At 61.3% G+C, this 10541-nt stretch overlaps 1 protein-coding gene across 2 annotated transcripts in view; it reads left to right on the top strand.

Moving 5' to 3' along the window:
* The first annotated feature begins 278 nt into the window (after positions 1 to 278).
* Positions 279 to 10541, top strand: part of LRRN2 (leucine rich repeat neuronal 2) — a 29063-nt gene continuing 18800 nt past the window's right edge. Inside the window, exon 1 of one of the 2 annotated variants that reach the window (XM_026111936.2) lies at positions 279 to 419. The gene's annotated coding sequence lies outside the window, so the exon portion shown is untranslated. Of the gene's footprint in view, positions 420 to 3618; positions 3856 to 10541 lie in introns of those variants that run through there. The other variant, XM_026111935.2, reaches the window with a different exon arrangement.

The raw sequence follows: 10541 nt of genomic DNA, 5'->3' as shown, positions 1-10541 counted from the left end.
GCCTCTGCGGGGAGTCAGCAAAGTCGGGCTGATACAGCCACTGCCCGCCCGCGGGGGGGGGGGGGACCGCGCATGTTTGGGGGGGTCCCCTTTTTTTTTTTTGTATCTTCTTTTGGGAAGTGTATGTCAAAATATTGAGCTGGTAGAGACTTCCTAGGCAGCAAAGAGCTTTGTCCCCGGGGCCAGGTGAGAACGGTGGTGGGTCAGGGGGTGGCCGCAGTCGGGAAAGCTCCTCCCTCCGCAGCCCGTCCCATTGCTCCAGGTGTTGGGAATGAAACCTGGACCAGCTGGGCCGGATGGGCTTCAGCTGGGGGAAAATCCAAGCTGGGAAAAGGGCCGGCAGCAGGACTCTTGGCTTTCAGAGCATCCAGGGAGCCAGGAAGGGAGGCACCATGGTGGCAGAGCTGGCAAGGAGCAAGGTCAGTGTGATATTCCTTGTTTTCTTGTGGTTGTTCTTCATGCTGGCAAGTTCCTGATCTGGTCTCGTGTGCTATCAGTCCCCCATGGGTGTGGAATTAAAGCAAGTGTGTGGCTTGGTGGCCAAGTTTTTAAAAAATCCCAAAGGTATGGGTAAGAGGAAAGGCTTCTGGTGTGCTGGTCTCACATGGGTTTCTTGTGCCTGTTGCTCTTTGCTGGAGTGGGAGGTGGGGTGAAATGGTGCCGTATGCATTGGCCCCTCCGATCCCAGAGCGGTGAGCTGTGTCCCTCAGCGCTGAGGTCTGGCTGGGGGGGCTGAGTTTGGATAAGCTGTTCCCCTGCCACGGCCTCTTTGCAAGATCATGCTGGTGCCATTGCTCAAGGAGCTGATGTTGTGCCTTAGGGGATGGGAAGGGGGATGTGAGGCTCTGTACGACAGTGCACACGTACCTGGCTGCGGGCAAAAAGTCCTCTCCAGGCTGCAAGCTGCTTCTCCAGCAAGAAAAGTTTTTAACCCCTTGTACTAAGGGAACATGTTTTGAGTAACTCGAAGTGCAGGACAAGCATGAGAACTGCTGAGGCAGCAGAGAAAATAAATCAGTGCTATCTCGGCTAAAATCCCACACAATTAAAACCTGGATCAGGCTGTACTCCTCTGCCTGAAGACAGCGTCTCCAGAACGACACGCATTAGTCACCAGCCGCAGCAAGCTGGCTCGCCGCGCGGCGGGAGCGTGTTTCCCAGCAAGGTGTTAGACGGCGACGGCTCCAGGCCGCCTGGGGCTCGCGTCTCCCTCCCCACGCGTGGGAGCGGATGGGGGAAAATGCCCGTTTCTGTTTTCTTGCTTTGCTCCCAACTCAGACTAATTTAAGCGTGCTCCCAGAAACGCTTCTCCTGCACCCAAATCGTATGGGGGAGCCCTGTAAATGTGGGCCAGCGTCTTCCCCCCAGCCACCTGCAAGGCAGAGCAGCTTGCTGTCCCCAGTCACAAGTGTCCCCTTGCACCAGGAGCAGGGTGACACTGGTGTCCCCGTCCTGCAGATGGGAAAGGGGTCCCCAAGGAAGCGGTGGCTCAGTGTGACCCAGCTCGGTGCTGCGCTGGCCGCTCACACAGCGAAGCACGGTGACTGGGCCGGGCCGGATGAGCCCTTGAAGAGCCGAGCTGCCGCGAGCATCGCTGCGGCGAGGGCACGTGCCGCTCGCACGCGGAGCCGGGGCCTGCCTGCCCTCCAGCGCCGGGGGGGTTGCAAACCGCAAGTGATCCCGTCGTCTCGCCCTGCTCCCTCCTGAGCATCGGCGCTCCTGACAGCGGGAGCAAATCATGGGCGCTGGCACAGGGATCATCCTGAAGGGCTTTTTGAACTGGCTGACCATAATCCCATGAGAGAGGCGGCTTTTGGGGGATGCTTACAGGGATTTTGCCTGCCCCGGTGCTCGGATACGGCCTCACGCTTCGCCCTTCGCTGCCTGAAGGGTCCTGAGGGACTCGCCAGCCGAGACCACTCTTTGACTCTCAGTTTATGTTACAAAGCGTTTAAGTGAGACTAACATTAAGCATGTGTTCCCATTAAGTATCTGCCTAAATGCTTTGCTGAACGGGGGCCAACGTGCCAGAACATCACCCATTTGGTTTGGGCACATGGGCAGGGATTTTTATGTTATTGAAGTCCTGCCAATTAAATCAGGTCACTCCAATCTCTCCCATTCTCCCTCTCCGGAGCCTGCACGTCTGTTCTCCATCACCGTGGTCCAGCCCACCGCCCCAGGCAAATGCTCTGGGAACGAGCCAGATCCCCGGCGCGGCTCGTGCACGCGCGGGAGGCCCAAAACAGGGCTGTGATGGCTGCTGCGCGCTCGAGGCACGCGGCGTCCGAAGGGCTCTGCCACCGGCCGGCTGGGGCTGGGAAAAGCGTTTTGGGGGAGAGGCCGCTGGAAAGCGAGCAGAGGTCAGGGCTGGCCTGCTGCTGCGGCATGGGGGGGGGGGGGCGGCGGCTTTCAGCCCCGAATGCTGCTCTGTCCGAGCCCCGCATCTGTGCCGGGGTCTGTGAAGAGCCTGGAGTCTGTTTGGGTCTCGGTGCAGCTCCTGGTGTTTCAGGCCTTTGGAATTGCTCAAAACCCCAAATTGGGCTTTATTATTATTTTTTTAATTGTGACTGAATCGTGACTTTAAAAAATTGGCTTGGCTGCAATCCTGCTCCATACTAGGCTTTAGGTTGCTAGAAACCTGCCGTTCTTGCTACCAGCCCTTCACTGCAAATCGGGGACCGCTTCTTGCCGTTGTGGGACTGGGGCCGGGGGTGTCCGTCCCTCCCTTCCCCCCCCCCCCCCCCCGTGCCGCTCCTGCACATGGAGCCCCTCGGCTCTCCTCCCTCGCCGTGAGAGGTGCTGCTGGCTGGCAGCCAGGGCCCGGATCCCCTGTCTGAGGCGCAGCAGAGCAAGAAGTGGCTTTTCCCCGGTGCTTTCAAGGTTAAGAGGCTCGGAGCATCCCCTCCCGGGGAAGACGAGCCTCAGACAGCTCGTCCTTTCTCCCTGTCAAATGTACTTCTGCCTCTCGCGGTTGCGTCTCACTGTCAAAACGCTGCGGTCCCCTTGGCTGGCACCTCTGCCGAATCTGAGCTCGGAATAGCCAGATCGGGGGTGGCCCCGGCCGCTGCCCCCCTGCAGCCTCCGTCTCCAGCCCCATTAACTGTTGTTGGCTTGTGCAGTGGGGCAGAGACCTGAGCAAGCCTGGCGGGGGGTGGCAGGGGGCAGCCCGGGACTGGGCCTGGCTTTGGGGTGACCGGGGCTCTGTGTCCCCCCCCAGGGCCCAGTGCGGGTCCCCCATGCCCTAGTGAGACTCGGCAGCTGGGGCGGCAAGGGCATCCCGGAGGCAGGAGCACCCCGGCACCGCAGCAGGAGCGGGAGGAGCCGCGGATGCTCGGGGCTTGCATCCTCGCGAGCATCCTCCGGCGCGGCTGCAGCGGGGACGCTGGCCGTGGGGACCCTGGCCCTGGGGACACTGGCCATGGCCCAGTGTGCCTGGGGACATGAGCCCGGCCCGGGGTGGCAGTGCCACGCGCGTTGCTGCTGGACCCGCGGGAGTTAAGCGGTGCAGCCGGCAGGAGCTGATGCAGGTGGGTGGCATGTCGTGGCGACAAGGCTGGAGCGAGGAGGAGGAAGGAGGGGGAAAGGGAGGGGAGAAGCAAGGAGAAAGAGGAGAAGGAGGAGGCGGCGGCGGGGAGCCGAGCGTGCGGCTGCCAGCGAGCTGCGCGCGGGGGAAGAGCGGAGGTCTCTCCCCGCAGAGCAGCCCCCCGCGCTGGGGCAGGGCCCCCCGGCTCCGCTGGTCCCGCGCCGCCCGGGCCCGGCACATCCTCTGCTGGAGCCAGATGTGCGGGCGGCCGCGGCGGGCAGCACCCGGCCCCATGACGGCGCGGCTGGCGGCGGCAGGAGAGCCCAAGGGTAAGCAGGGCTGGGGGGGCTCGGGGGTCCCCTGTGCTGGGGAGCGTCGGTGCCTGGGGCCGCCTGCTTGGCAGCTTTTTTGGGGGGATTTTTTCCCCTTCCTTTAGAGCTTTGCTTTTCGTCTCGCTCTGACTCTGCTGCGGATGGGAAACGGTGCATTCGGATACCAAGCAGAGGAAAACAGGGAGGCACGCAGCCTCGGAGCCTTGCAGCCGCGCCGGCCCGGGAGGGGACAAGTGAGGCAGCGGGGGGGGAAGGGGGTCCTGGACGCTCGGTGTTTTACCCCAGGGGGCCTGAGCCCGGTGGAAGCCGCGTGGGGAGGCGAGAGGCTGCGATCGGTAACCTCGTCTGCTCCAGGTCTCCCACGCGTGGGAGCGGGTGGGTCGTGCTGGGGTGGTGGAGTGAGAGGTGGTGGTGACTACAGCCCGGAGCAGCCGACGTGCGGCCGGCCGGGACAGCTGAGCACAGCAGCACTGGGATGCTGGGTACAGGCACCCCGGGGAGCCTTGGGTGCCCGGAGCAGCCGGTGGGGAAGGAGATGCTGCTGCTGGGTGATGGGGACGGTGCCCAGCGAAGGCCGGCAGGGCTTTGGGCTCGGACGCCGGCCCCCCTCCACGCGTGAGTGATGCAAGGTGGCATTTGGGGGATGGCTCTGCTGTTTGCAGGTTTACTGCCACCCTTCCTCACCCCTCTCCTCCCGGCGTGCACCTCCCCTGCGCCGCTCAGCAGGAGATGCATGCGGGGACGGCACGCACCGGGGCTGCACTGGGGATGTCGGCTGTGCTGGGGACGTCAGCCGCACGGCAGCGATGGGGGTCCAGGAGGGACCCTGCCGCCCCAGCGCTGTGCTCCTTGCACCCACTGCTGCTGCATGGGGGAGGCGGCAGACAGTGCTTGGGCATCTCCTCTCCAGCGCTGCTTGGGTGGGTGCTGGGTTCTCCCCACCTTTTCCTCCTCCCAGAGCCTGGAGGAAGGGGTTTGGGAGCTCTCTGCAGCGTGGGGAACGGGATGAAGCCCCCTGTCCCTGGGGGGCCTCGGAGGAGGGGAAGGTGCTCCAGGTCGGGCACCGCGCGGGAGGAAAAGGCCCCCGGAGCAGCGTTTCCAGGAGGCTTAGTGGGAAGCTGGGGGCAGAGCGGGAGCCCTCAGTCCTCTGCCCGTAAGGATCTGCTTCCCCGAGGCAGCATCCCTGGGGCCAAGGGGTGGGAGACGGCGCTGTGTCCATGCGTGCTGCCCGTATCCCGTGCTTGCGTCGTGGTGCCGGCACCGGACCAGGATGCGATTCCTGCACATGAGCAGCCCTGATCCCACAGCCCAGCTGCGGGAAAGCATGCCGCGAGGCTGGGAAGCAGATCCTCCTTGTCCAGCTTTAAAAGACGGAGCAGGTATGGCCGTGGGGTGATGCGATGTGGCCAGCACAGCGCAAGTTACCCAAGTGTCGGCTGCCCCAGGGCTTCTCTTTTTGTGGGTTTCCATTGGGATTTGGGACCTGGGACGCTGTCCCCAGCTCCCCACCACCACGGATGGGCTCCTCCCGACCCGGCCTCGCTGCTCGGGGGAGCCCATCGAAGCCCATCCCTGCTCCCGGTGCTGCCCCGGGTGCTCCATGCCCGGCAGTGCGGCTCGGCTGGGGGCCAGTGGCTGTGCAGAGCATGGCCGGGGGCCAAATCCTGCTGCAGGTCCCTGCTCCTCAGCCATTTTATACCCCTTCCCCTGGCATTTTTTCCTCCTCTGAGCATGCAGCTCTGCATCCCCCAGCTCCACCAGCCGCGATGCGAAGCGAGGAGCTTGTCGCTGGCTGCCGGGGCTCTGTGCACCGTGGCACTGCGGAAGCCAGCACTAATCCCCCTCATGCAGAGGAGAGCTGGGGGCCTGGGGGGAGATGACTGCGAGCCAGGAGAGGGGATGAGGAAAGGGGGAAAATCCTGCCCGAGCGCCAGGAAAAACAACTTTTCTGGTGGTGCTGCGCCTTAGGCTGCGTGATCGCTGCCCCGGGGGAGCCCCGCTGCCCGGCACGGTTCAGCCCAGGCTGGGGAGGCAGAGCCGCAGCAGCACCTCTCGCTGCGAAGAGCGATGCAATGCTCGCGGCGGATGCCTGCCCGCTCCTCACCCATCTCCGCTGTTCAGCCTCGGGAGCCAAAATTCCCTGGCAGGGATGGAGGATGACGGACTGGTCCGAGGCTCGGTCCCCATGGGCACTGGCAGCCCGGGAGCTTCCCCAGCCGGGCAGCACCTCCCCGGATCCGGGGCCAGACCCAGGAGCGCCTTCCCTTGAAGCTACCCAGGCTCGCTCCCCTTATTTCCTCCCAGTGGAGGAAGGTGCATCCTCCCCCCTCGGGGCCGGCCCTGGTGCCTCTCCCTTGCTGGGGGCTTGTCCTAAAAGGCGCCTGGTGCCCCCCCAGACCCAGCAGCCCCCCGCTTCGTGGGCAGGGTGAGGAGGGGCCGGTGCACTGCTGGCTGCCCCGGCGCTGATTGTGGGTTGCTCCTGTGCATGTGGGAGGTACCGGCAACTCGGGTCCTGCCAAACAGCCTCCTGGAGCCAAAACCGCTGTGCTCGGGGAGATGCCCTCGCCCTCCTCCTCCTCCTCCTCCGTGCGGCACGGGGAGCCGCAGGCTGCTTCCCGCCTCCGGCCGGGAAAGCCGAGGGAAGGGGGAGCCCCGGGCGCTGCACGGGAGGGTGCTGCCTCGCGTTTGCTCGGAGCAGGTCGGAAATGGAAAAGCATTAAATTTAGATGAGTTTAAAGCTCGCCCTTAAGCGGGGAGGTGGTCTGTGTCGGAGCTCTGCGCGGGGCTCTGGGCCGTGGGTTTGTCTCCAGTGCCGGGGGGCTGGGGGCCGCGGCGGTTCGAAAGCCTGATGCTGCTCTGGGGCATCAGTCACTTTACGGGCAGTGAAATGTATGTGCGGCTTCAGAGACTGTTGATGGCTATTTTGCGATAAACATATTTATAGCGGGTTTTGCAAAAGGCCGTTCCGATGGGCAGGTTTTAGGAAGGCAGTAAACGGGCAAGGAAATCGCTCCGGTTGCATTGCAACCCTGCAGCCGGCGGGGGCTGGCAAGGGAAAGGCGGGGGGCACCCTGGGACCCCCCATCCGCCCCCACGCTGCCATTTACAATCGCGGCCGGGAAACCTGTTCCTGTGAAAGGTGCCGTCCCGGCCGGGGGGGCTGCGGGGCCCCTTGAGGCAGCTCGAGGCCGTGCTGCTGTCGCTCCCCGGGAGCTGTCTGCAAACACCGCGGCAGAGCAGGAATTATGCCTCGGCTCTGTTTGGCATGTAATTCTGAATAACAAATAAATATGGGAAAATTGGGATCCGTTCCCAGACAATTCACAAAGGGCTTAATTGGGACTTAAGTGGTGCCTAAGTCTTGTGCTGGCTCTCGGCGCCGGGGTGCTTTTCACCCAGGCAGGGAAAAGAGACAAACTTAGTTAATAAATTGCTTGTGATAAATTATTGACCAACTCAGAATTAACGCCAGCTTCCCTCCTCCAGCAGCTTATAAATACTCGGATATCTCCTGACCCTCTGCAGGCTCCAGAGCTACCCACTGCATTTAAAAGCCTATCCCAGGTGTTATTATAAAACCATATTTTGTGGCATTTACGACCAGTCATAAAAAATCCCTCCGAGTTCAGACTTGGCAGGTGAGCCCTGAGCAGGGCTGGCTTCTTCCTTTCTGTTGACCAAATCTCGGCCGAGTCCGTGCTTGGGTTGAGGCAGGGAAAACTGTTTTGCATGAAGACAGGCCACCGCGCTTCTGTGAGACTCAGATTTCATAGCCTTCATCAGTGAGGAGTTTGTAATCAGCATAAAGCATTTTGCCTTTTAACCAGCCTTTCTGGAAGGCAGGAATGAACCAGCTCCAGTTTTCCAGTTTTAGGAGAAGGCACCTTTCCCCGAGCCTGGTAAAGCCTGGGAAGCTTCACTCCCTGCCCTTCTCACCCCATGTCCCAGCGGTGCTTGGGAACAGGTATCGATGCCCTGGGAAATGAAAACAGTACTAGTGTCTGGTCAACCGAAAATGGGAAAAAGCCCTGCTTTTTCCCATTATTTTTGTGAAACAAACAAACCAATTCATTTTTGGCTGGGATGAATGGTTTAATAGGGTGTCACTCTTTCAAAGTATCATTATTAAATTTAATTCAACGGTTCAGTTGTTTTCAGAAGCTTGTTTGGAGATGTCTGATGGAAACAGCTCACTTGGCTCTGAACATCCGCGTGGGCTGGAAGCATGTGCTGCCCCATGGAGGGCTGCCGGGCTGGACCCGAGCTCGCAAACTGCTGCGGTTGGCCCCAAACATGGGAAATTTGGGCTGAGACCTGTTTCTGCCTCCCTTTCCCCCTCATCGCATCCCGCGGTGGGGTTTGGCAGACTTTCCCACTGCGCCACGCTCCACCGCTGCCGTCCCTCCTCCTTCACCCCTTTTCATTAAGCCATTGTGAGATAAGACATGAGGAATTTCGGTGATGCTCTCCAGATATCTCGATGGCTTTTTAATATTTTGCTGACTCCCTGTGCTGGTTGGAGCCCCTGGGAAGCCGCGTGCGCAGCCCCCGCCGCCCCAGCCCTCCACCTCGGCGGCCATGCTCCCTTCCCGTTTGGCGAGCGCTGCTTTTCCCCCATCGCGCTCAGGTTTTGCTGGCAGTGAATGAACAGGGCTGTTTACGTGCACAAGCGAGCGCTCACGGCGCTGGGACCTGCGTATGCGCTGGCAACGAGGCAGGATGCGGCACCGGTGCTTGGGGTCCCGGCAGGGCAGCCCCCAGGCCGCATCGGGGTTTATGGCATGTTTTTAAGGGTGCCGATGGGGTGGGGGGTGCAGAGCAGCATGCAAAGTCCTTCGCCCCTGGGAAACTGGGTGCGTTTGGAGGAGAAATGGGCAACACTAAGGTGTTGCCCAGTGGTGCTGCTTGCTGCGGACGGCACGTGCCTGTGCCCTCTGCTTCGGCTCGGGGCTCGGCCGCCCGTGGGGTGTGGGTGCTGCAAGGTCCTGGGTTCAGGGGTCTCCTTGGGCAGCGGCTGTAAATAACGCAACTGCGATTGCCCCCCGTGTCGCTCCACTGGGAAGACAGGTCTCCGGGGAAGGACGGCACCGAGACGGGGGAAAGGCGGTTATTCCGCAACCCGGGTGCCCTGCAGGAAGCCACCTCTAATCTGACGCTGTGGATGTAGCAGGGGGCGAGGAAAGGGCAGGAGATGGAAAGCAGAACAGGGAAAGGTTGTGTTTTTGTAAAGTGCATGTGAAAATGAGCCTGAAGCCAGGTGTTAAGTGCTGGGGAAGGGACCTCTGAAACTGGCTGTGCCGGAGGACAGGTCACCTGCTCACAACCCTCTCCCTTGCTACAGGCTGCTTCCCTCCCTCTCCAGGTCTCAGTTCCCTGGCCATCAGGCTCCAAGCAGACAATTTAATTTAAAATAACCTGGAGCTGAATTTGCCCAGAAGGAATGCAGTTCCTTGCCCGTGCAGGGTTCCTCCATCTCTTTGCAGAGTGGTGACCCCGCATGGGCCGAGGGGACTCGGTGGTCCCCGTCCCTTCGCCCACCTGCTCCTGGGAAGCGTCTCCAGGGCCTCCGCGTGTGGCAGAGCCCCGCTGCTCCCCAGGTGCTGCTCGGCACCCGAGGGCAGGGAGGAGCGAGGCCCGCGTGGCCCCGGCCACCTCCGCGGCTCTGCCTGCCGCCCCGGCTGCGGCGCACCTGAGGAAGGGGGGCAGCCCTGGAAGCTGTGCATGGCAGTTGCTATGGCAACCTTACATTTTTCTTGTGATTCCTAATGACTTATTGGCATTTGCAGTAATTTACAGCTTTTGGGGCTGCGGGAGATCGACCTGCCGCCCCTCACCCCCGTCTCGGCTCCCCCTCTTTGCAGACCTCTCCCTTCGGGTCTGGATCTGACCTCCTGGGCGAGGAACCGGCCTTTATATTTGGAGAGAGGCTGCTGTTGGCGTTACATATTGAATACGGGGTCCTGAGGAATTGCTTTGACAAAAAGCCTCATTTCATTAAACGAGGGAGGACTCCAAGGTGTAACAGCAACCAAAGCTGCTGCCAAAATGGGCTCCTGCCTGCCGCGTGCTGAGCTGCCGGTGCTCCGTGTCCGGAGCCGGGACACCCGCTGCCCGCGTGCTCGCCCCAGCGCTGCCGAGACGCCTCGAGCCTCGGGCAAAGCACTTAAAAACTCCAATGTCCCGTTTGCATAAGGGATATTGGGATTTCTCTACCGGGGAGCCTGCTGGGAGGGTTAACTGGGTAGCATTTGCTTTGAGCGTGTGAGTTTAAGCTGGATAAACCCTGGTTACGGCCACGTACCAGCTCTTGCTGCCGCTGTCGGTTGTTCAGAGCCAGGAGCAGGGCTGCCGCGCGTTCGGCCACCAAACTCATCCGTCACCGACTCGTTCTTTGTGGCTGTTGTGTCCTAATAAGTTGCTGAAACATTGGGATTGCAATTACGGGCTGAAACATTTGACCTGGAGCAGAAACCTGCGCGTGTGGGAGCTCCGGTGACACTGGGGGAACACTGCTTCAAGAGCTGTCACAAGAGCTTCCTCCTCCTCCTCGCCCCATGCTGTGGCCGGAGGACTTGCTGCCTCGGCAGGGAAGCCAGCTTCACATTTTCTTTTCCCCAAGGCGTTTTCTTCTTAATCAGAGGCCCAATTTATGGCACCGTTCATCTCCCGAAGTGGCTCGCATT

This window comes from Dromaius novaehollandiae, chromosome 27, assembly GCF_036370855.1.
Source record: "Dromaius novaehollandiae isolate bDroNov1 chromosome 27, bDroNov1.hap1, whole genome shotgun sequence".
NCBI classification, from domain to species: Eukaryota; Metazoa; Chordata; class Aves; order Casuariiformes; family Dromaiidae; genus Dromaius; species Dromaius novaehollandiae.
The sequence above is the reverse complement of the archived record's forward strand: the minus strand, read 5'-3'. Positions and strand labels throughout refer to the sequence as shown.